This window comes from Hordeum vulgare, chromosome 7H (assembly GCF_904849725.1).
Source record: "Hordeum vulgare subsp. vulgare chromosome 7H, MorexV3_pseudomolecules_assembly, whole genome shotgun sequence".
In the NCBI taxonomy this organism is placed as follows: Eukaryota; Viridiplantae; Streptophyta; class Magnoliopsida; order Poales; family Poaceae; genus Hordeum; species Hordeum vulgare.
The window spans coordinates 196,481,530-196,505,905 of NC_058524.1; positions in this window are offsets into that span (position 1 = coordinate 196,481,530).

The window sequence follows — 24,376 nt, forward strand, 5'->3', positions numbered from 1 at the left end:
GGCCATCCTAAGAGAATTGAACAAGATTCTCAAGGAGATAGCACTGAGGCACCTAGTCATCCTAGTAATAGAAAGAAAAGGGAAAATATGAGGAGGTTCCTAAGAGGCTCTTCAAGCCGTGACCCCAAGGAAGAGGAAAATGAGAAGAAGAAACCCAAGTATCCGGTCCCCCAAGTTGTAGAAGTTCGAGCGTGCGAGTGGCCAAGCGATGTCTTCTTACGTACCGCCGGTCTTTATGAGGATTTTTATTACTTGGTGGAGAATGCAGGCCTTACCGCATTTGTTGAACATAAGTGTCCACAATACCTCCTCCTCACTAATATTTTCGTGCAAAGCTTTAGTTTCTATCCAAGGAAGAATCCTCCTATGGTTGAGTTCAAGTTATATGATATCCCGCAGCGCATGTCACTTCAAGATTTTTGCAATGTTTGCAAATTACCTTATGTTGGGGATATTCATGAACCTCGTCCACGGGACTTGAGGCTTTCATTGATACTACTGCTGTAGGAGAGGAGAGAGGAGTGTATTGCGCTAGATTTGTTAGTATACATTTTACCGTGCTTTGGTATTTTTCTTTATTCGTGGGAAAATGTTTGATTGGCCATGGGAAAGCTGGGGCTCTTAGCTCCCCAGATCTTGCGGTATTGCGCGAAGCTCTTTATAATGATAAAACTTATAGCTTGGGCGCTATAGTGGCTCAACGGTTGAACACGAACCGTACTAAAGGCGTTGTTTATGGAGGTATCTATGCTACCCGTCTTGCTAAACATTTTGAGATACCTATTAGACTGTACGAGGAAGAAGAGATGCTTCTTCCTAAGAGATATCTGGATTATGATAGCATGGTTCGCCATGACTTTCTTGATAAAGATATAAATAAGAGGATGATTTATAACTTGGTATTTAGTCAGGGTACTTGTGAGACTATTACCTTGCTTGCTCCTTCTTTGTTCAATCTTCATCTAGGCAGGTACATTATTATGCCCTCGGACATCTACAGATATTGGGGTATAGCGTCACCGTAGGCGCCCGTGCCTGAGCTACCAGTCGAGTACCAGACGCCAGTTTATCAGTGGGAGCCAGAGGAGCGCACCCACCAATGGCACCCTCAATCCACTCCGGAGTACCCCGGAGACGGTTACTTCCATCCTTGGGAGTAGGCCAACTTAGGCCAAAAGCCTAAGCTTGGGGGAGTACATGTTTCTCACCGACTTTATATTCTTGCTCACGCTTTCACTTTGATAGTTGGTGTTCACACCTTGCCATTGTATCATCCATGCTAGTTTATTTCTTTTTCACGCTTTCTTCTCGTGTGTTTCTTTAGACTGAGAAAAACAAAAAAAAAATTAGTTGTAAGTTTGCTTTCGAGCTTGCTTAGTGGTATTTAAAAAAAGAAAACCCAAAAATATTTCCCATTCTTCTTTTGCTTGTTGGGAGCTTTCCCGTGTAAATAGTTCCCTTTTTCTTTGGGTCAAGGTAGAAGACCATGGTTAAAATGTTTCGTGGCTCTCACATGCATATTTGCTTATCCGTCAAAGAGCCATATTACTTTGTCTTCTCCTTTGAGTTTGCTTGCAGATTCCAGCTTAGTCTAATGCACGAACACTCCCATTATGATTCACATCATTCGTTCGTGCAAGTGAAAGGCAATAATGACGATATATGATGAAGTGACTAAGCCTGGAAAAGCTGGTATGAACTCGATCTATTTTTTTTGTAAATATGACTAGCTCATCGTTCCTAATTCAGCTTTGTTATGAGAGAAACATGTTTGCAATGACAACTTAGAGATCATAGTTTCTGATGCCATGCTTAATTAGCTAGGAGCTTATAATGGTTTGTCTTGGATGCCAACATGAATTTCAAAATGATTATGATGTAGTATGATAGGATGGTATCCTCCTTTGAATGATTCAAGTGGCTTGACTTGGCGCATGTTTACACATGTAGTTGAAACAAAATCAACATAGCCTCTATGATATTCATGTTTATGGTGATTTATGTCCTACTCATGCTTGCACTCAATGTTGGTTAATTTCAATGCATATTGATGACTGTTGTCGCTCTCTAGTTGGTCGCTTCCCAGTCTTTTGCTAGCCTTCACTTGTACTAAGTGCGAATACTGCTTGTGCATCCACTTCCATAAACCCAAAGTTGTTCCATATGAGTCCACCATACCTACCTATATGCGGTATCTACCAGCCGTTCCAAGTAAATTTGCATGTGCCACTCTCTAAACCTTCAAGTAATAATCTATTTTGCATGCCTGAACCGCTCATGTGCTGACAAGGGGCGGTCAGTATCTTCCATGCTAGGCGTGTTATCCTCGATACGTGTTTATTCACTATCACTCACGAGAAAGGGGCCAGTAATTGGAATGCCATGTTGCATGCTCAAATCGAAAAGATAATTGCAAACAAAACTCCCCCTGGATTGTTGTTGGTATGGACGGAACTCGAGGATTTGGCTAGTCATGGAGTGTGATTGATCGGTGGTGGGGGAGTCAAAACTTTACTTCTCTGTTTGGGAACCGCCTATAGTATGTGTAGCATGGAAGATGGTGAAAACTCTTGGTCATCGCGTTGACAATGAAAGCATGCCACCCAAAATTATTTACGTATGTTTTAAAAGCTTGAGCTCTGGCACCTATGCAAATCAATGCTTCCCTCTCTGAAGGGCCTATCTATTTACGTTTCTGTTGAGTCATCCTCTTCTTATCAAAAGGCACCAATTAGAGAGCACCTCTGTCATTTTTATGCTTTGCTATTAATTGATATTGAGTATGACTGTGACTGGATCTTCTTTTCCATGAATTACAATGTTCAGTCAGCCCTTGGTCTTTGAAGGTGCTCTACATTTATGTTTTGCGGTCTCAGAAAGAGCTAGAGAGATACCATCTGTTCATATTGATTCATGATTGTTTAGATTGAAGTGTTGAGTTTGAAACTTATTATTATTGCTTGCTAGTTGTTTATGCCTAGATATGAGTTTGCCATGAGACCTAAATGTCATTGCTTATGTGGTTAGCTTATGATCTTGCTGAAAATCCGAATATGAGTTAGACATAATTACAACAACAAGATCAAACAGAGTTCGTCAAAGTTTTTCTTTTGTCTCTTTCAGTTTGTCAACTGAATTGCTTGAGGACAAGCAAGGCTTTAAGCTTGGGGGAGTTGATACGTCTCCATCGTATCTACTTTTCCAAACTCTTTTGCCCTTGTTTTGGACTCTAATTTGCATGATTTGAATGGAACTAACCCGGACTGACGCTGTTTTCAGCAGAATTGCATTGGTGTTGTTTTTCGCAAAAATAAAAGTTCTCGGAATGACCTGGAAATTTACGAGGAGTTTTTGTGGAATATATAAAAAATACTGGCGCAAGAATTACCTGGAGGGACGGAGCCAGGAGCCCACAAGCCGAGGAGGCGCGATCCCCCATGGTCGCGCCTGGCAGGCTTGTGATCCCCTCGTGGCTCCGCCGCCTCCAATTCTAGCTCTATATATTCTCTCTCGCCCGAAAAAAATCAAAGAGGAGAGTTCATCGCGTTTTACGATACGGAGCCGCCGCCACCACCTGTTCTTCCTCTGGAGGGCAGATCTGGAGTCCGTTCTAGGCTCCGAAGAGGGGGAATCTACGTCGTCGTCATCACCAACCATCCTTTATCGCCAATTCCATGATGCTATTCATCGTTCGTGAGTAATCTCATCGTAGGCTTGCTGGACGGTGATGGGTTGGATGAGATCTATCATGTAATCGAGTTAGTTTTGATGGGGTTTGATCCCTAGTATCCACTATGTTTTGAGATTGATGTTGCTACTACTTTGCGATGCTTAATGCTTGTCACTAGGGCCCGAGTGCCATGATTTCAGATCCGAACCTATTATGTTTTCATCAATATATGTGTGTTCTTGATCCTATCTTGCAAGTTGTAGTCACCTACTATGTGTTATGACCCGGCAACCCCGGACAGACAATAGCCGGTACCACTCCCAGAGATGACCATAGTATGAGGAGTTCATGTATTCACTAAGTGCTAATGCTTTGTTCCGGTTCTGTATTAAAAGGAGACCTTAATATCCCTTAGTTTCCATTAGGACCCCGCTGCCACGGGAGGGATTGACAATAGATGTCATGCAAGTTCTTTTCCGTAAGCACGTATGACTATATACGGAATGCATGCCTACATTACATTGACGAACTGGAGCTAGTTACAAATCACCCCACGTTATAACTGTTACATGATGAATGTCATCCGACATAATTATCCATCACCGATCCAATGCCTACGAGCTTTTCCTACTGGTCCTTGCTAAGTTACTTTGCCGCTACTGCTGTCGCTACTGCTACCATTACCGCTGCTACCGCTTCTATCACACAACTTTGCTACTGAAACTTTGTTGCAGATACTAACTCTTTCAGGTGTGGTTGAATTGACAACTCAACTACTAATACTCTAGAATATTCTTTAGCTTCCCCTTGTGTCGAATCAACAAATTTCGGCTGAATACTCTACCCTCGAAAACTGTTGCGATCCCCTATACTTGTGTGTTATCAATCATGAAAAGAATGAGCTATGTGATAGCTATATTGTTGATTTTGAATATGATCCCACATGTAATTGTTATGAGAGAGGAAAATATTGTGGTAGAAACTTTCATGTTACTGTTTTACCTCTCGTTATGTTGAGATTGATATTGTCTCTTTCTTCTTCCTTGCATATGGTAGTTATTGCTTGTCTTGATAATTTGTTTTCCTATAAAATGCCAATGCATAGGAATTATATTAGACTTAGATATGTTTGTCACATGTTTCATGATGCTCTCTTCGTGTCCGATTGCTATCTTTTATGTGAGCATCATTGAATTATCAATGCCTAGCTAAGGGCGTTATACAATAGCGCTTGTTGGGAGGCAACCCAATGAATTTATCTTTGCTTTTTGCTATCTGTTTTATTGTGTCCACACCATCATAATTCTTTTATGATTGTGTTTTTTGTGTTTCTTTTTGTGTTTGTGCCAAGTAAAACCTTTATGAGTAGTTTTGGTGATGGTTGTTTGATCTTGCTGAAAAAGACAGAAACTTTGCGCTCACGAAATTATTTTTAGTTCCTATCCAGAAAGAGCTTTGGAGTTGATTCCTTTTGCTGCTAGTTTATATGCAAATTTCCCTAATTTTCTTAATTCTTCAGAATTTTTGAGATAACAGAAGTATACAAAGTATACAAATTGCTACAGACCGGTCTGTTTTTGACAGATTCTGTTTTTGTTGTGTTGATTGCTTATTTTGATGAAACTATGGATAGTATCGGGGGCAATAGCCATAGAAAAGTGAGAATACAGTAATATAACATCAATCTAAATAGAAATCAAGTTTACTACAGTACCTAAAGAGTCTGTAGTTTGTTTTCTTATGCTAATGATATCACGAGTTTCTCTTTAAGTTTTGTGTTGTGAAGTTTTCAAGTTTTGGGTAATGTTCTTATGAACAATGGGATAAAGAGTGGAAAGAGCTCAAGCTTGGGAATGCCCAAGGAATCCAAAGAAAAATTCAAGGACACCAAAAAGCCTAAGCTTGGGGATGCCCCGGGAAGGCATCACCTCTTTCGTCTTCAATCCATCGGTAACGTTACTTGGAGCTATATTTTTATTCACCACATGATATGTGTTTTGCTTGGAGCGTCGTGTATTATAGGAGTATTTTCTTTTTGTTTTATCGCAATCATCCTTGCTGCACACCTTTTTGAGAGAGACATGCACTCATCGTGAATTTGCTAGAATACTCATTGAGCTTCACTTATATCTTTTGAGTTAGGCAATTTAGCTCGCATGTGCCTCACTTATATCTTTTGAGCTAGATAACTTTGCTCTAGTGCTTCACTTAGATCTTTTTAGAGCATGGAGGTTTCATATTTTGAAGAAATAAAAACTCTCGATCTTCACTTATATCTTTTTGAGAGTTCTCTCTCTCAGTGACATGGTAATTGGCTTGTGCTATGAAAGTAGTCCTAAAGATGATAGGCATCCAAAGTGGATATAATAAAAACTTCCATATTCAAGTGCACTGATTAGTAAGAGAAGTTTGATTCCTAATAATTTAGTTTTGAGTTATGGATTTGGTAATATTATAGTTATGTTAGTAGGGTGTTGTGAATCTAGAAATACTTGCGTTGAAGTTAGTGATTCCCGTAGCATGCACGTATGGTGAACCGCTATGTTAGGAAGTAGGAGCATAATTGATTTATTGATTGTCATCCTTTGTGTGGCGGTCGGGATCGCGCGATGGTTAACACCTACCAACCCTTTGATACGTCCATTATGCATCATGTTTTCATGTTGATATTTATCGCTTCTTGGGCTGTTATTTCACTTCACGGTACAATACTTATGCCTTTTCTCTCTTATTTTGCAAGGTTTACATGAAGAGGGAGAATGCCGGCAACTGGAATTCTGGCCTGAAAGTGGAGCAAAGTTGAGATACCTATTCTGCGCAACTCCAAACGCCGTAAAAATCAACGAGGATTTTTTTACGGATTTATAAAAAATACTGGGCCAAAGAAGCGCCAGAGGGGCGCAAGCAGGTGGCCACAAGCCTGCACGGTGCGGCCACCCCCCCAGGCCGCGCCATGAGGGCTTGTGGGCAGCTTGCAGGCCTACTAGCCCCCCTCTTCTGCTATATGAAGGGTTTCGTCCAGGAAAAAAATCAGAGAGGAGCTTTTTCGTGGATTCGCCGCCGCCACGAGGCGAAACTTGAGCAGAACCAATCTAGAGCTCCGGCACGACTATCTTGCCGGGGAAACTTCCCTCCCGGAGGGGGAAATCGTCGCCATCGTCATCACCAACACTCCTCTCATCGGAGGGGACTCGTCACCATCAACATCTTCATCAGCACCATCTCATCTCCAAACCCTAGTTCATCTCTTGTAACCAATCTCCGTCTCGCGACTCCGATTGGTACTTGTAAGGTTGCTAGTAGTGTTGATTACTCTTTGTAGTTGATGCTAGTTGGATTACTTGGTGGAAGAGTTTATGTTCAGATCCTTGATGCTACTCATTACCTCTCTGGTCATGAATATGATTATGCTTTGTGAGTAGTTACTTTTATTCCTGAGGACATGGGATAAGTCATGCTAATAGTAGTAATGTGAATTTGGTATTCGTTCGATATTTTGATGTGTTGTATGTTGTTTTTCCTCTAGTTGTGTTATGTGAACGTCGACTACATAACACTTCACCATTATTTGGGCCTATAGGAAGGCATTGGCAAGTAGTAAGTAGATGATGGGTTGCTAGAGTGACAGAAGCTTAAACCCTAGTTTATGTGTTGCTTCGTAAGGGGTTGATTTGGATCCACTAGTTTAATGTTATGGTTAGACTTTGTCTTAATTCTTCTTTCATAGTTGCGGATGCTTGCGAGCGGGGTTAATCATAAGTCGGATGCTTGTCCAATTAAGGGCAGTACCCAAGCGCCGGTTCACCCACATATCAAACTATCAAAGTAACGAACGTGAATCATATGAACATGATGAAACTAGCATGACAGAAATTCCCGTGTGTCCTCGGGAGCGTTTTTCCTCCTATAAGACTTTGTCCAGGCTTGTCCCTTGCTACAAAATGGATTGGGCCACTTTGCTGCACCGTTGCTACTTTTGTTACTTGTTGCTTGCTACGAATCATCTCACCACACAATCACTTGTTATCGACAATTTCAGTGCGTGTAGATTTTACCTTGCTGAAAACCACTTGTTAGATCCTTCTGCTCCTCGTTGGGTTCGACACTCTTACTTATCAAAAGGACTACGATTGATCCCCTATACTTGTGGGTCATCAAGACTCTTTTCTGGCGCCGTTGCCGGGGAGTGAAGCGCCTTTGGTAAGTAGAACTTGGTAAGGAAACATTCATATAGTGTGCTGAAATTTATTGTCACTTGTCACTATGGATACTAATCCTTTGAGGGGCTTGTTCGGGGTATCTTCACCTCGAACAGAAGCACAAATAGTTGCTTCTCAACCTGCTGCACCTACTGAAAATATTTGCTTTGAATTTCCTTCGGGTATGCTTGAGAAACTGCTGGCTAATCCTTTTACAGGAGATGGAACATCACATCCAGGCTTGCATCTAATCTATGTAGATGAAGTTTGTGGTTTATTTAAGCTTGCAGGTTTGCCCGAGGATGAGGTCAAGAAGAAGGTCTTTCCTTTATCTTTGAAGGATAAGGCGTTGACATGGTATAGTCTATGTGATGACACTGGATCATGGGACTACAATCGGTTGAAATTGGAATTTCATCAAAATTTTATCCTATGCATTTAGTACATCGTGATTGGAATTATATTTACTATTTTTGGCCTCGTGACAGAGAATGCATCGCTCAAGATTAGGGGAGGCTTATATCAATGTTATATTCATGCCCCAATCATGAGCTCTCGAGAGAAATTATCATTCATAACTTCTATGCTCGGCTTTCTCATGATGATCGCACCATGCTTGACACTTCTTGTACCGGTTCTTTTACGAAGAGAGATATTGACTACAAATGGAATTTATTGGAGAGAATTAAACGCAACTATGAAGATTGGGAGATTGAAGAACGTAAGGAGTCAGGTATGAATTTCACGTTTGATTGCGTTAAATCCTTTGTTGAGACAAATACTTTTTGTGACTTTAGCGCTAAGTATGGACTTGACTCTGAGATAGTAGCTTCATTGTGTGAATCTTTTGCTAATCATAATGATCTCCCCAAAGAGAAGTGGTTTAATTATCATCCTCCTTTAGAAGTCAATGTAGTTAAACCCAATCCAGTTGAAGAGAAAGTCATTGCCTATAATGATCTTGTTGTTCCAAGTGCTTACATTGAGAAACCACCTTTCCCTGTTAGGATAAAGGATCATTCTAAAGCTTCAAGTGTGATACGTAGAGGCTACATTAGAACACCTGCACCCCCTGAGAAAATTAGAGTTGAACCTAGCATCACTATTATCAAAGATCTTCCGTCTGACGATGTTGAGGGACATAATATTTACTTCTGTGAAGATGCTCCTAGAATTGCTAAACCTCACGGTAGAGACAAACATAGGCCTGTTGTTGGCATGCATGTGGTTTCTGTTAAGATAGGAGATCATTGTTATCATGGTTTATATGACGTGGGTGCTAGTGTTAGTGCAATACCTCAATCCTTATATGATGAAATCAAAGATGAGATTGCACATGTTGAGATAGAGCCTATTGATGTCACTATTCATCTTGCCAATAGAGATACTATCTGCCCTGTGGGAATTGTTAGGGATGTCGAAGTCTTGTGTGGTAAAACGAAATATCCTGCTGATTTCCTTGTTCTTGCTACCGCACAAGATAGCTTTTGTCCCATCATATTTGGCAGACCTTTTCTCAATACCGTCAATGCTCATATTGACTGTGAGAAGCAAACTGTCACTGTTGGCTTTGAAGGCGTGTCACATGAGTTCAACTTCTCCAAGTTTGGTAGACAACCTCATGAAAAGGAGTTGCCTAGTAAGGATGAAACTATTGCCTTAGCTTCTATTGCCATGCCCCCTACTGATCCCTTAGAGCAATACTTGCTTGAGCATGAAAATGATATGCATATGGATGAAAGGGATGAGATAGATAGAGTTGTCTTAGAACAATATCCTATCCTTAAGAATAATCTGCCTGTTGAACTGCTTGGGGATCCACCCCCACCAAAGGGTGATCCTGTGTTCGAGCTTAAACAGTTGCCTGATACTCTTAAGTATGCCTATCTTGATGAAAAAGAGATATATCCTATTATAATTAGTGCTAGCCTCTCAGAGCTTGAAGAAAATAAGTTACTAAAAACACTGAGGATGCACCATGCTGCTATTGGATATAATCTTGATGATCTTAAGGTCATTAGTCCTACCTTATGCCGGCACAAGTTTAAAACTGATCCTGATTCCAAACTAGTTGCTGATCATCAAAGGAGATTAAATCCTAAGATGAAAGAGGTAGTAAGAAAAGAAATACTAAAGCTCCTCGAAGCAGGTATTATCTATCCTGTTGCTCATAGCGATTGGGTGAGTCTGGTGCATTGCATCCCTAAGAAGGGAGGCATTACCGTTGTCCCTAATGATAAGGATGAATTGATCCCACAGAGGATTATTACTGGCTATAGGATGGTGATCGATTTTAGGAAACTGAATAAAGCCACTAGGAAAGATCATTACCCTTTGCCTTTTATCGACCAAATGCTAGAAAGGTTGTCCAAACACACACACTTCTGCTTTCTAGATGGATATTCTGGTTTCTCCCAAATACCAGTTGCACAATCTGATCAGGAGAAAACCACTTTCACCTGCCCTTTCGGTACCTTTGCTTACAGACGTATGCCTTTTGGTTTATGTAATGCACCTGCCACCTTTCAAAGATGTATGATGGTTATATTCTATGAATTTTGTGAAAAGATTGTCAAGGTTTTCATGGATGACTTTTCTGTTTACGGGTCTTCCTTTGATGATTGCCTCAGCAACCTTGATCGAGTCTTACAGAGATGTAAAGACACCAATCTTGTCTTGAATTGGGAGAAGTGCCACTTTATGGTTAATGAAGGCATCGTCTTAGGACATAAAATTTCTGAAAGAGGTATTGAAGTCGATAAGGCTAAGGTTGATGCAATCGAGAAAATGCCATACCCCACAGATATCAAAGGTATAAGAAGTTTCCTTGGTCATGTTGGTTTCTATAGAAGGTTCATCAAAGACTTCTCTAAGATTTCTAGGCCTCTTACCAATCTCTTACAAATGGATATTCCTTTTGTTTTTGACGATGATTGTGAGGAAGCCTTCGAAATACTTAAGAGGGCTTTCATAACTGCACCTATTGTTCAACCACCTGATTGGAACTTACCTTTTGAGATCATGTGTGATGCTAGTGATTATGTTGTTGGTGCTGTTCTAGGGCAAAGAGTCGATAAGAAGTTGAATGTTATTCACTATGTTAGTAAAACTCTAGACAGTGCCCAAAGAAACTATGCCACTACGGAGAAGGAATTTTTAGCAGTCGTGTTTGCGTGTGAAAAGTTCAGGTCTTACATAGTTGATTCCAAAGTCACTATTCACACTGATCATGCTGCTATTAAGTACCTAATGGAGAAGAAAGACGCTAAACCTAGACTTATCAGATGGGTTCTCTTGCTACAAGAATTTGATTTGCACGTTATCGACAAAAAGGGTGCTGATAACCCAGTAGCAGATAACTTGTCTAGGTTGGAGAACGTTCCTAATGACCCACAACCTATTGATGATAGCTTTCCCGATGAGCAATTGAATGTCATGAATGCTTCACGTAGTGCACCGTGGTATGCTGATTATGCAAACTATATCGTTTCCAAATACATACCACCTAGTTTCATGTACCAGCAAAAGAAGAAATTATTCTTTGACTTGAGACATTAATTTTGGGATGATCCTCACCTTTATAAGGAAGGAGTAGATGCTGTTATTAGACGTTGTGTACCTGAACATGAACAGGGATAGATCCTATAGAAGTGTCACTCCGAGGCCTACGGAGGACACCATGCGGGAGATAGAACTGCACACAAGGTATTGCAATCAGGTTTCTATTGGCACACTCTCTTCAAGGATGCCCGTAAGTCTGTCTTGTCTTGTGACGAATGTCAAAGAATAGGTAATATTAGCAAACGTCAGGAAATGCCTATGAACTATTCACTTGTCATTGAACCATTTGATGTTTGGGGCTTTGATTATATGGGACCTTTTCCAAAATACAATGGGTATACTCACATCTTAGTTGCTATTGATTATGTCACTAAGTGGGTAGAAACTATCCCCACTAGTAGTGTTGATCACAACACCTCTATCAGGATGCTTAAAGAAGTTATCTTCCCTAGATTTGGAGTCCCTAGATATCTAATGACCGACGGTGGTTCACATTTCATTCATGGTGCTTTCCGTAAAACGCTTGCTAAGTACGATGTCAACCATACAATTGCGTCTCCCTATCACCCTCAGTCCAGTGGTCAAGTAGAGGTAAGTAATAGAGAGATTAAACTGATTCTGCAAAAGACTGTCAACGGGTCTAAAAAGAATTGGTCTAAAAAGCTCGATGATGCACTATGGGCTTATAGAACTGCCTATAAGAATCCCATGGGCATGTCTCCGTACAAAATGGTGTACGGTAAAGCATGCCATTTACCTCTTGAGCTAGAGCATAAAGCTTATTGGGCAATCAAAGAGCTCAACTTTGATTTCAAACTTGCTCGTGAGAAGAGGTTATTTGATATTAGCTCGCTTGATGAGTGGAGAACTCAGGCATATGAGAATGCCAAGCTGTTCAAAGAGAAGGTTAAGAGGTGGCATGTTAAGAGGATACAAAAGCGTGAGTTCAATGTAGGTGATTATGTCTTGCTATATAACTCTCGTTTAAGATTCTTTGCACGCAAGCTTCTCTCTAAATGGGAAGGTCCCTATGTTGTTGAGGAAGTATATCATTCCGGTGCTATCAAGATCAACAACATGGAAGGTAATTGTCCGAGAGTGGTAAATGGGTAGAGAATCAAACATTATATCTCAGGTACTCCCATAAATGTTGAAAGCAATATTATCAATACCATAACTCCGGAAGAATACCTAAGGGATATTTATCAGCCTGTTTTAGACTCCGAAAACGAAGAGGTATGTGATTCGGTAAGAAAACAGAGTCCAAAACTTTTCCAGTAGGAAATTTTCTCCGTTTTGGAATATTTGAAAAAATACAAAAATTGGAAGTAGTCCGGAAAGTGCGCGAGGAGGCGACAAGCCTGCACAGCGCGGGCCCACCCCCTGGCCGCGCCGTGAGGGCTTGTGGCCACCTCGTGCGCCTCCCGGACTCTGTTTTCGTTCGGGGTATTCCTTCTGGTCTAAAAAATCATTATATATACTCCCGTTTGGTCTGACCCCTGCATCATGCAGATCTCTTCTTTTTTTCGTTTCGAGCCTGTTTTCTGCCGCAGATTTAGAGCAAGATGTCATCCCAGGAATCTGTGGGGGAGAACAATCTCCATCAAATTTATGGAGAAGTTCATGCTGATCTGAAAAGGATGGAGGTCATGGAGGCTAAGGAAAGGCTACCTGAAGAAACCAAGGGCACTAAAGAGAAGGATCAGGCATGGGACGAAGTTCAATCTGTGCTCAACAAGGAAGAAGTTGAAGAAGTGGATTTCCTCCAACCCTACCTCCACCTACTGTCTCCATCTTTGATTGAACCCCTGAGGTTTTGTGAAACAACTCGTGCTTGCAATACTTGTCTCACTCGTGAACTTGTTGTGCTGGAAAAACATATCACAGATCTCCAAGGTATAAATCAAAGATTAATGGCCCTCTTGGAGTCAAAGATTGCAACAACAACTCCACCTTCACCACCAAAGGAAGACAACTGAGCATTGGTATGGGCAATCCCCTTGGCTTGTGCCAAGCTTGGGGGAGTTGCCCTGGTATCGTATCACCATCACATATTTTGCCTTTACCTTTGTTTTAGTTTTCCTTTTCAGTTTTCTCTTTCTCTAGTAGTTTAAAAGTCTTAGTGTTTTAGTCTTGAGTTTTGCTTTGTGTCACCCCCGATGTATTCGAGCTCGTGAGCCATATAATAAAGAGTCTCTTAGTTGAAGGGCTTTGCCTCTTGCCATGATCAAAAGAGTGAGAATAGAACAAAAGCATGAAAGATCATGTAATGATTTTATGGGAAGTGATGGCTTCACATATAAAAAGAATGAGGATTGAAACTTGTTGAGGGTAGGCAAACGTAGACCTTGGTAATGGTTGCAATTAATAGGAAGTGATAAAGAAGGAGAGGTTCACATATAAATATATCATCTCTAACACCATCTATGATTGTGAACACTCACTAAACTATTGCATGCCTAGAAGTAGATGTTGGACAAGGAAGACAGCATAATGAATTGTGTTTGCTTGGCTCCTAACAATGTTATATGATTAGAGATCCCTTAGCATGTGACGATTTCTTCCACCTCATATTATCCAAAACTCTCGCACCAAGTAGAGATACTACTTGTGCATCCATAAACCATCAACCCAGTTTTGCCATGTGAGTCCACCATACCTACCTATGGATTGAATAAGATCCCTCAAGTAAGTTGTCATCGGTGCAAGCAATAAAAATTGCTCTCTAATATGTATGATCTATTAATGTGTGGAAAATAAGCTTTGTACGAACCTGTGATGAGGAAGACATAAAAGCGATAGACTGCATAATAAAGTTCTTTATCACAGGAGGCAATATAAAGTGACATTCCTCCGCACTAAGAGGACACGCATCCAAACCTCAAAAGCGCATGACAACCTCTGCTTCCCTCTGTGAAGGGCCTATCTTGTATCTTTACGTTTTGCCCTTGAAAGAGTCATGGTGATCTTCACCAATTCCCTATTTTTCCTTTGTCTTGGCTAACGTCATATGCTTGGGAAATATCTATATTCATATGTCAACTTGGAGGTAAGTATTCATGAATTATTATTGTTGACATTACCCTTGAGGTAAGAAGTTGGGAGGCAAAACTATAAGCCCCTATCTTTCTCTGTGTCCAGCTGAAACTTTGATCTCATGACTACCACGTGAGTTGTAGCAATTGTAGAGAACGAATGAATGATTGAGTATGTAGATTTGCTCCACAAGCTCTTATTTGACTCTTTCTGATGTTGTGATAAATTGCAATTGCTTCATTGACTAAAGGCTATCGGTTGTTACTTCTCGGTAAGGTTCTTGATCCATGCTTTACTTTATGAAGGAATTATCACTTTAGCATGAGAGATTATATGTTGGTATTGCTGTTCTGATCATAATCATGATGCATGCATGTTCCTATCTTGTTTTGTCGACACCTCTCTCCCTAAACACGTGGACATATTTATTGAGCTAGGCTTTCGCTTGAGGACAAGCGAGTCTAAGCTTGGGGGAGTTCATACGTCCATTATGCATCATGTTTTCATGTTGATATTTATCGCTTCTTAGGTTGTTATTTCACTTCACGGTACAATACTTATGCCTTTTCTCCCTTATTTTGCAAGGTTTACATGAAGAGGGAGAATGCCGACAACTGGAATTCTCGCCTGAAAGTGGAGCAAAGTTGAGATACCTATTCTCCGCAACTCCGAACGCTATAAAAATCAATGAGGATATTTTTCCGGATTTATAAAAAATACTGGGCCGAAGAAGCGCCACAGGGGCGCCAGCAGGTGGCCACAAGCCTGCACGGCGCGGCCACCCCCCCCCCCCCCCCCAGGCCGCGCCATGAGGGCTTGTGGGCAGCCTGCTCGCCTACTAGCCCCCCTCTTCTGCTATATGAAGGGTTTCGTCTAGGAAAAAATTCAGAGAGGAGCTTTTTCGTGGATTCGCTGCCGCCACAAGGCGGAACTTGAGAAGAACCAATCTAGAGCTCCGGCAGGACGATCTTGCCGAGGAAACTTCCGTCCCAGAGGGGGAAATCGTCGCCATCGTCATCACCAACACTCCTCTCATCGGAGGGGACTCGTCACCATCAACATCTTCATCAGCACCATCTCATCTCCAAACCCTAGTTCATCTCTTGTAACCAATCTCCGTCTCGTGACTCCAATTGGTACTTGTAAGGTTGCTAGTAGTGTTGATTACTCTTTGTAGTTGATGCTAGTTGGATTACTTGGTGGAAGAGTTTATGTTCAGATCCTTGATGCTACTCATTACCTCTCAGGTCATGAATATGATTATGCTTTGTGAGTAGTTACTTTTGTTCCTGAGGACATGGGATAAGTCATGCTAATAGTAGTCATGTGAATTTGGTATTCATTCGATAATTTGATGTGTTGTATGTTGTTTTTCTTCTAGTGATGTTATGTGAACGTCGACTACATAACACTTCACCATTATTTGGGCCTAGAGGAAGGCATTGGGAAGTAGTAAGTAGATGATGGGTTGCTAGAGTGATAGAAGCTTAAACCCTAGTTTATGTGTTGCTTCGTAAGGGGCTGATTTGGATCCACTAGTTTAATGCTATGGTTAGACTTTGTCTTAATTCTTCCTTCGTAGTTGCGGATGCTTGCGAGAGGGGTTAATTATAAGTGGGATGCTTGTCCAAGTAAGGGCGGTACCCAAGCACTGGTCCACCCACATATCAAACTATCAAAGTAACGAACGCGAATCATATGAACATGATGAAACTAGCATGACAGAAATTCCCGTGTGTCCTCGGGAGCGTTTTTCCTCCTATAAGAGTTTGTCCAGGCTTGTCCCTTGCTACAAAAGGGATTGGGCCACTTTGCTGCATCGTTGCTACTTTTGTTAGTTGTTGCTTGCTACGAATCATCTCACCACACAATCACTTGTTACCGACAATTTCAGTGCGTGCAGATTTTACCTGGCTGAAAACCACTTGTCAGATCCTTCTGCTCCTTATTGGGTTCGACACTCTTACTTATCGAAAGGACTACGATTGATCCCTTATACTTGTGGGTCATCACCCTTCCCCTAGAAGTATGCGTTTAGCACTTTGTTTCAATTACTAATAAAACTTTCGCAATAAGTATATGAGTTCTTCATGACTAATGTGAGTCCATGGTATAGATGCACTTTCGCCTTCCACCATTGCTAGCCTCTCTAGTGTCGCGCAACTTTCGCCGGTGCACGAACCCACCATATACCTTCCTCAAAACAGCCACCATACCTACCTATTATGCCATTTTCCTAGCCATTCCGAGATATATTGCCATGCAACTCCCACCGTTCCGTCTCATGACTTGTCCCGTAACTTACATATTGCCATTGCATGATCGTAAGATAGCTAGCGAGATGTTTCAACGTCATACGCTAAGCTAGATCGTTGCACATCCCAGTACACTGCCAGAGGCATTTCCTATAGAGTCATCATTGCTCTAAGTATTGAGTTGTGAGTAAAAAAAAGTGTGATGATCATCATTATTAGAGCATTGTCCCATGTGAGGAAATAAAAAGAGGCCAAAGTTGCCTACACAAAAAAATGAAAAGAGGCCAAAGAGCCCAAACAAAAAAACAAAAAAAGAGAGAAAAAGATAGAAGGGACAATGCTACTATCTTTTTCCACACTTGTGCTTCACAATAGCACCATGTTCTTCATGATTGAGAGTCTCTTGTTTTGACACTTCCATATACTAGTGGGAATTTTCATTATATAACTTGGCTTGTATATTCCAATGATGGGCTTCCTCAAACTTTCCCTAGGTCTTCGTGAGCAAGCAAGTTGGGTGCACACCCACTAGTTCTCCTTTTGAGCTTTCACACACTTATAGCTCTAAGTGCATCCGTTTCATGGTAATCCCTACTAACTCACATTGATATCTATTGATGGGCATCTCCATAGCCCGTTGATACGCCGTGTCAATGTGACCATCTCCTCCTTTTTGCCTCACAACCTCCACCACACTCTATTACACCTATAGTGATATATCCATGTCTCACGCTCATGTATTGCGTGAGAGTTGAAAAAGTTTGAGAAACTAAGAGTGCGAAAACAATTACTTGGCCAATACCGGGGTTGTGCATGATTTAAATTCGTTGTGTGGGGATGATGGAGCATAGCCAGACTATATGATTTTGTAGGGATAACTTTCTTTGGCCTTGTTATTTCAAAAGTTCATGATTACCTTGCTAGTTTGCTTGAAGTATTATTGTTTTAATGTCAATAGTAAACTATTGTTTTGAATCTTACGGATCTGAACATTCATGCCACAAGAAAGAAGTTACAAAGGACAAATATGTTAGGTAGCATTCCACATCAAAAATTCAGTCTTTATCACTTCCCTACTCGAGGACGAGCAGGAGTTAAGCTTGGGGATGCTTGATACGTCTCCAACGTATCTATAATTTTTTATGGTTCCATGCTATTATCTTGTCAACTTTGGATGTTTTGTATGCATGAATATGTTATTTTATATCTTTTTTGGCACTAACCTATTAACTCGGTACCAAGTGCCAGTCTCTGTTTTTTCCGTGTTTTTGACCTTTTTCAGAGAAGAATATTAAACGGAATCCAAACGGAATAAAACCTGCGGAATGATTTTTTTTCATAAAATAAGATACGCAGGGGACTTGAGAACCAAGGCAAAGGACCCCGGGGGAGGTCACAAGCCCCCTAGCCGCGGCCTGGGGGCGCGCCTAGCAGGCTTGTGGGCCCCCCGTGGCTCCTTTGCCCTACTTCTTCCGCCTATAAATTCTCTAAAAATCATAAACTTCCACAGAGAGCCACGAAAATAACTTTCCGCCGCCGCAAGCTTCTGTCTCCGCAAGATCGCATCTGGGGACCATTTTGGTGCCCTGCCGGAGGGGGGATTCGGACACGAAGGGCTTGTTCATCAACACCATTGCCTCTCTGATGATGCGTGAGAAGTTCACCACAGACCTTCTGGTCCATAGCTAGTAGCTAGATAGCTTCTTCTCTCTCTTGGATCTTCAGTACAAAGTTTTCCATGATCTTCATGGAGATCTATCCGATGTAATCTTATTTTGCGGTGTGTTTGTCGAGATCTGATGAATTGTGTATTTATGATCAGATTATCTATGAATATTATTTGAGTCTCCTATGATCTCTTATATGCATGATTTCGTATCCTTGTAATTCTCTTCAAGTTGTGGGTTTTGTTTGGCCAACTTGATCTATAATTCTCGCAACGGGAGAAGTGCTTGGTTTTGGGTTCATACCGTGCGGTGTCCTCACCCAGTGATAGAAGGGGTAGCGAGGCACGCATCATGTTGTTGCCATCAAGGGTAAGAAGATGGGGTTTATATCTATTGCATGAATTTATCCCTCTACATCATGTCATCTTGCTTAAGGCATTACTCTGTTTGTTACGAACTCAATACACTTGATGCATGCTGGATAGCGGTCGATGTGTGGAGTAATAGTAGTAGATGCAGACAGTATCGGTCTACTTTTCTCGAACGTGATGCCTATTTGTATGATCATTGCCTTAGATATCATCATGACTTTGCGCGATTCTATCAATTGCTCAACGGTAATTCGTTCACCCACCGTAATACTTGCTATCATGAGAGAAGCCTCTAGTGAACACTATGGCCCCCAGGTATACTTCACATCATATTTTCAGCTCTACCCTTTTACTTTGTTGCACATTCCACCTTCAGATCTCACCTTGCAAATAATCGTGAAGGGATTGTCAACCCGTTTATAGCGTTGGGTGCAAGTTTGTTTGTTTTTGCGCAGGTACATTGGTGCCTCATCTTGATACTCCTACTGGATTGATACCTTGGTTCTCAAACTGAGGGAAATACTTACTGCTATTGTGCTGCATCACCCTTTCCTCTTCAAGAGAAAAACCAATGCAAGCTCAAGAGGTAGCATTTATATACTTGAGAGACTCAATACTCATGAATTCCAACAAGAAGAGAAGAGAGACCTTTATACACCAAGCTATTCAAGACCTCGTGCACTAAAGGCAAAAGTTGTTTCCTCATGTGAAGAAGAAGACTCTGATTGCAGTCTTGATGATCTGGATGAACTTGGTCTAGAACTTGCTATGCTCGTGAGGAAATTCCATAAGTTCTCAAGGTGTGGCCAGTTCGAAAAGTCTTCAAGAAGAGATATGAGGAAATCAGAATCTTCACCTGAGGACTACAAGAAAAGAACCTCCATAAATGCAAGAAGTCTAGTCACTACATTGTTGATTGTCCTCGTTGGGTGAAGGAATCAAGGAAGAAGAAGTACAAGGATGACAATTCTGATGACTCAAAGAAATAGAAGAAGTCTTCAAAGTCCTTGTCCTCTAAGTCCTCATCGGACAAGAAGACCAGCTTCAGAAAGGCTCGGGCATTTATTGGGAAGGAAATGGATTCTAAAGAAGAATCTGAGGAATGTGATTAAGAGGAAGGTTCTAAAGTGGAGTCACTGTCTCGTGTGGCAATTCTGGCTCTTGCTACCACATTCGTCAACAAGTCCATCTTCAACCTTGAAGAAAATGACAACATCAACAACACTGATGAATGTGATGATGATTTTGCTGCCACCTATTTCTTGAGGGCAAAAGGTTCAAATGTACCAAGCCACACAACCTCTTCTGATTCTAGTGACTGTGAACCCGATGATTATCAGAAACCCAGTTACTATAAACTTGCCAACATTGCCACTAAGCAACACAAAGTGCTATTGAAAAGCTTCATAAACTACTAGACAAAAGCAATGACCTATTGAGCGATGAAATGAATCATACTCAAATCCTCACTGAAGATGTTCAAAGTCTTCAATTTAGTTTTGATAGTCTTCAAGAAAGTTATGTACACTCTTGGTTGATCATGAGAAGCTTTCCTATCAATTTCTTAAAAGGAAGCTAGATCTTGAGAAGCTGAAAATGTCCCATGATGATCTTCGAATGGAAAATGATTCATTGCTTGCTTAGAAGATCAGTACCGCCCTGGAAGATTTAATTCCACCGTGTATGAAATGCATCGAACGTGAAACTGCTAATTCTTCACCTGAAACTTCAAATGCTTCTATCGCTACAAATTCTTCAACTGTTTGTGTGGTAACAAATTCCTCACCTGAGGAAACCACAAATGTCACTGACAAAAATGCAGGGTTGAAGGAATTGTATGTGAAAGGCATATACAAAAGCCTCACAGGGCATCAAACCCTTTGCGATGTGCTCAAAAAGAAGATTTTGAACAGAAACCCGAGTAAAGAGGGTATTGCCTTTGAGAGGAAACTGAATGTTGATGGGTCATACTGGAAACCTGAGAAGTACCCCAAAACTTCATGGGTTGCTCCAAAAGGACCTCCTGTTGATCCATCCACCCTAACAGGCTTTGCATGCGAACTGTCTTATTCCTCTGACGAGTCATTTGACTCCAACTATAAACTATTCAAAAATCAAGCTCGTGAAGTATTTGCTAGATATGTTTGAACTAACTGCAGGAATGGACCACCCGCGAGGAAAATATGGGTCCCCAAAAGTAGCTTGGAAAGTCTTCACGTGAATGTCCTCATGACACCACAGGTGAAGAACAGGAATCCCAGATCAAATTCCTCAGCTGGACCAAAGTCTTCACGAGGATCAAATTCCTCAAATGGCCAAAACTATGCTCGTACTCTCACTAATGCTTCTGATATGCAGGGAAACTACAAGGGACATGAATATGTGCACTATTCCTCAAATCACTATGTCCATAAGTCCTTCAAGAATTTCTCTGTCTATTCATTTGAGTACTCTAACCCCCCCTCCTGTTAAAAGAAGTGCATTAGCTTCAATGCCTCAATTATCATATGGTGCTTGCAGGATGATAAATTCTTTACCACCTCTTCAGATGTGTGTGGTGAAGAAATCGAACCAATCACTTCTGCAGGTCAAGTCTCCGGACGAAAGTCATCATCTGAAGAATTTGCTGGAGACCTGAGGAAATTGCTTGATAGGATGCAAGCTAAAAACTGATGAAATGATCTATCATTTTACACGTCCTCATTATGTCTAAAATATATTTTGTGATGAAATTCAAATCTGATGAAATTGATGTCATATTCTTCAATATGAAGCATATGAGATGGTAAGTACTACTAATTCATCTGCAGGATGACCAACCCAAGACCACAGAGTGGGTTCTTGATAGTGGATGTACAAATCACTTGACTGGTGATAAAAGGTTATTGATGAATATCCCATTGACTCCATCACCACTGGAGCATATCACCGACGCTTACAAAGGGAAAAGCAAGGTATTGGGACTTGGTAAGGTGGCTATCTCTAAGGACCGACACATGGACAAAGTCATGCTTGTCGAATCCCTTGGGTTTAACCTCATGTCACTCTCAATGATTTATGGTCTTGATATGATTGTCATCTTTGGAAAATATATATGTTTAGTAGTCATGGAATCTGACAAATCCAAAGTCTTCGAAGGCTTTAGGAGAGGAGTCTTGTATATTGTTGATTTCTCTGCAGGTCCTCAACTAGCCACATGTATACTAGCAAAAACCACAAAAGGTTGGCTATGGCATCGACGACTTGTTCACGCAGGCATGAGGAATTTGCACACGCTGGTGAAGAAAAAGCTTGTCATTGGCATTGAAACCATCAAATTCCTCAAGGACCATCTCTGTGGGGCTTGTGAGTCTAGAAAGATGACCAGATCCAAATACCCCTCGAAGACTATCATGACTACTGCTCGTCCTTTTGAATTGCTTCGCATGGATCTCTTTGGACCTACTCATTATGCTACTCTAACTAATGCAGCATCTCTATATGGTTTTGTCATCACTGATGACTATTGTCGTTATACTTGGGTGCATATCATTCTTTACAAAAGTGAAGTGCAGGAAGTCTTCAAATGATTTTACTCAAGGGCCTCGACAAACTTCGGCGTCAAGATCAAACACATCAGGAGTGACAATGGGACGGAATTCAAGAATACAGGCTTTGATGACTATCTTGATGAACTTGGTATTACTCACGAATTGTCTGCTCCTTATACTCCTCAATAGAATGGTGCCGTTGAGCGCAAAACATGACTCTGGTTGAAATGGCATGGACTATGCTTGAAGAATATCAGACTCCTGGTCGCTTCTGGCCTGAGGCAATCAACACTGCTTGCCACATCATCAACATGGTATATCTTCACAAATTCCTCAAGAAGACTTCATATGAACTCCTCACTGACAAGAAACCCAATGTAAGTTATTTCAAAATCCTGGGTGCAATATGCTGGATTAGGGATCCTCACCTCAGCTCAAAATTTGCACCAAAAGCACATGAGGGTTTTATGCTCGGTTACGGAAAGGACTTGCACACCTACAGAGTTTTCAATAGCTATCACAACAAGGTTGTTGAAACTATAGATGTGTGGTTCGATGAAACAAATGGCTCGCAAAGAGAGCAACAACTTCTTGTGAGAGATATATTGACTCCTGAGGAAGCTATTAAGCACAAGGCTACTGAAGATATCATTCCTACTAAGGAACAACCTCCTGTTGAAGAAGTCGTCCCCAACAATGGCGAAATGCAAGCGGGTGCACCTGAGGAAATTGCTCGAGATCAAATTCCTCAGCCCAACCAAAGTCTTCAACCCACGCACCCAAGGATTGCAAATGAAGTGGAAATTGACAAAATCCTCGATGACATCAATGCGCCAGGTCCCCTCACTCGCTCAAAAGCCTCACATTTTATTAAATTTTGTGGGCATTGCTCCTTTGTGTCTATCACAGAACCCTCAAAAGTTGATGAAGCCTTCATGGAACCTGAGTGGATTCAAGCCATGCAAGATGAACTTCTTCAATTCAAGTTGAATGACATTTGGGAACTCGTCAAAACACCTGAACCTCGTAAGCACAATGTCATCGGCACCAAGTAGATCTACCAAAATAAGCAAGATGAGGATGGTCAGGCTGTGAGGAACAAGGCACGATATCCCAAGAGTACACACATGTTGAAGGTATTGACATTGATGAAACTTTTGCACCTGTTGCTAGACTTGAAGCTAATATTGTTTGCTTATGCTAATCATCACAATATTACACTATATCAAATGGATGTGAAAAGTGCATTCCTGAATGGTAATCTTGAGGAAAAAGTATATGTTGCTCAGCCCCCAGGTTTTGAAGACCAGAAGCATTCACACAAAGTATTTAGACTCAAAAAGGCACTCTATGGCCTCAAGAAAGCCCCTCACGCGTGGTATGATACATTGAAGGAATTCCTAGTGAAGAAAGGCTTCAAACCCGGTTCACTTGATCCCTCTCTTTTCACAAAATTCTCTGATAATGAATTGTTTGTATGCCAAATATATGAGGACGATACCATCTTTGGCTGTATTGACAAACGGGACAGTGATGAATTTGCCTACATGATGGGTGAAGAATATCAAATGTCCATGATGGGGGAGCTGAAATTCTTCCTAGGGCTTCAAATTCGTCAACAACGCAAAGGCATCTTCATCTCTCAAGACAAATATGTCAAGGATGTCCCGAAGAAATTCGGTATGAATGAATGCAAAGGCGTCAAAATTCCCATGCCTACCAACGGTCACCTCTCCACTGACAAATATGGTACAGATTTCGATCAACAGATATATCGCTCTATGATTAGATCTTTATTGTACTTATGTGCATCTAGGCCAGACATTATGCATAGTGTTTGCATGTGTGCACGTCTCCAAGAAAAACCGGAAGAATCACACCATAAGGCTGTGAAACATATTCTTTGATATCTAGCTCACACACCAACACTTGGATTATGGTCCCCCAAGGGCTCAAATCTTCACCTCGTTGGATATTCTAATTCTGATTATGCTGGTGACCGTGTGGATCGCAAGTCAACATGAGGCACATGTCATTTCCTTGGACGATCCTTAGTCTGTTGGTCCTCAAAGAAGTAGAACTATGTA